This window comes from Taudactylus pleione, unplaced genomic scaffold, assembly GCF_031769625.1.
Source record: "Taudactylus pleione unplaced genomic scaffold, aTauple2 ptg001346l, whole genome shotgun sequence".
Lineage (NCBI taxonomy): Eukaryota > Metazoa > Chordata > Amphibia > Anura > Myobatrachidae > Taudactylus > Taudactylus pleione.
This window is the reverse complement of record NW_028285746.1, coordinates 1,025,001-1,027,500: the sequence shown is the minus strand read 5'-3', so window position 1 is coordinate 1,027,500 and position 2,500 is coordinate 1,025,001.

The window sequence follows — 2,500 nt, the reverse complement described above, 5'->3', positions numbered from 1 at the left end:
GTAGTGCCAAGAGTGCGCCTGTGTCATAAGTAAAGGGCCGGCTGGCTTGACCGTTAAAGGGTGCTGTAACCCACAAAGTACACTCCAGTCCGAACCAAAAAAAAATTTATTTTCTGTGTGTAGCCGCACGTATATATCAAATCGATATAACATAAATGGAGGACCAAACTTTCTCCGATAAAAATAAAATAGAGAAAGATCAAGAACCACTTCCTCCTAGTGCTGAAGCTGCTGCCACTAGTCATGACATAGACGATAACATGCCATCAACGTCGTCTGCCAAGGCCGATGCCCAATGTCATAGTAGAGGGCACATACAATCCCAAATGGCAAAGTTCAGGAAAATGACCTTGAAAAAGACATTTAAATCAGCTGAAGAGAAACGTAAACTTGCCAATATGCCATTTACGACACGGAGTGGCAAGGAACGGCTAAGGTCGATCCCTAGTATGTTCATGACTAGTGGTTCAGCTTCACATGACGATGGAAGCACTCCTCCCACTAAAAAAATCAAAAGAGTTAAGCTGGCAAAAGCACAGCGAAGAACTGTGCTTTCTAAGAAGATATCACAAATCCCCAAAGAGAGTCCAAGTGTGGTGGTGGTTGCGATGCCTGACCTTCCCAGCACTGGACGGGAAGAGGTGGCTCTTTCCACCATTTGCACGCCCCCTGCAAGTGCTGAAAGGAGCACCCACAGTCCACTTGCTGATATGCAAATTGAAGATGTCACTGTTGAAGTACAACAGGATGAGGATACTGGTGTAGCTGGCGCTGAGGAGGAAGTTGGCGAGGAGGATTCTGATGGTGATGTGGTTTGTTTAAATCAGGCTCCGGGGGAGACAGTTGTTGTCCGTGGGATGAAAAAGCCCATCACGGTCATGCCTGGGCAGAAGACCAAACATTCCACCTCTTTGGTCTGGCAATATTTCTATCCAAATCCGGACAACAACTGTCTTGCCATATGTACCATATGTAAAGGTGAAATAAGTAGGGGTAGGGACGTCAACCACCTAGGAACATCCTCCCTTATACGGCACCTGCAGCGCGTTCATAAAAAGTTACTGTCAAGTTCAGAAACTTTGGCTCAGACCGTAAGCAGTCCAGGGACACCTAAATCCCGTTGTCCTGTTGTATCCAAGCGCCTGCAAACCACACCGTCAACTCCCTCCTCGTCAATTTCCTCCTTAGTCAGGATCGGAAGTAGTCCTGCAGGCCATATCACTGGCATGACTGACTCTCCTATCCGGGATTCCTCCGGAGGATCCTGCATTGCTATGCCTACTGCTGCCGCTGCTGCTGTTGCTGCTGCTGCTGGGAGTCGTTCATCATCCCAGAGAGGAAGTAGGAACACCACTACTTTTACTAAACAATTGACCCTCCAACAGTCCTTAGCGAGGAGGATGAAGTACGACAGCAGTCATCCTGAAGCAAAACGTATAACTGAGGCCTTGACTGCTATGTTGGTGTTAGACGTGCGTCCGGTATCCGCCATTAGTGCAGTGGGATTTAGACAATTGATGGAGGTAGTGTGTCCCCGGTTCCAAATCCCGTCTAGATTCCACTTCACTAGGCAGGCGATACCGAGACTGTACAGAAACGTCAGAAAAAGTGTCCTCAGTGTCCTGAAAAATGCCGTTGTACACAATGTCCACTTAACCACGGACATGTGGACAAGTGGAACAGGGCAGACTAAGGACTATATGACTGTGACAGCCCACTGGGTAGATGTATCACCTTACGCAGCAACAGCAGCAGCGTCACCAGTAGCAGCATCTCAGAAACGCCAGCTCGTTACAAGGCAGGCTACGCTGTGTATCACCGGTTTCAGTAAGAGGCACACCGCCGACAACCTCTTAGAGAAACTGAGGGAAATCATCGCCCAGTGGCTTACCCCACTTAGACTCTCCTGGGGATTTGTGATATCTGACAACGCCACCAATATTGTGCGGGCATTACATCTGGGCAAATTCCAGCACGTCCCATGTTTTGCTCACACAATAAACTTGGTGGTGCAGAATTTTCTGAAAAGCGACAGGGACGTGCAGGAGACGCTTTGGGTGGCCCGAAAAATTTCTGGCCACTTTCGCCATTCAGCGACTGCGTGCCGAAGACTGGAGCGCCAGCAAACACTCTTGAACCTGCCCCGCCATCACCTGAAGCAAGAGGTTGTGACGCGGTGGAACTCAACCCTCTATATGCTTCAGAGGATGGAGGAGCAGCAAAAGGCCATACAAGCCTATACATCCACCTATGACATAGGCAAAGGAGGGGGTATGCACCTGACTCAAGCGCAGTGGAGAATGATTTCCGTGTTGTGCAAGGTTCTTCAGCCCTTCGAACTTGCCACACGTGAAGTCAGTTCAGACACTGCCAGCTTGAGTCAGGTCATTCCCTCATCAGGCTTTTGCAGAAGCAGCTGGAGAAAGTGAAGGAGGAGCTAAGACGGAGCGATTCCGCTCGGCATGTGGGACTTGTGGATGAAGCCCTTCATTCGCTTTGC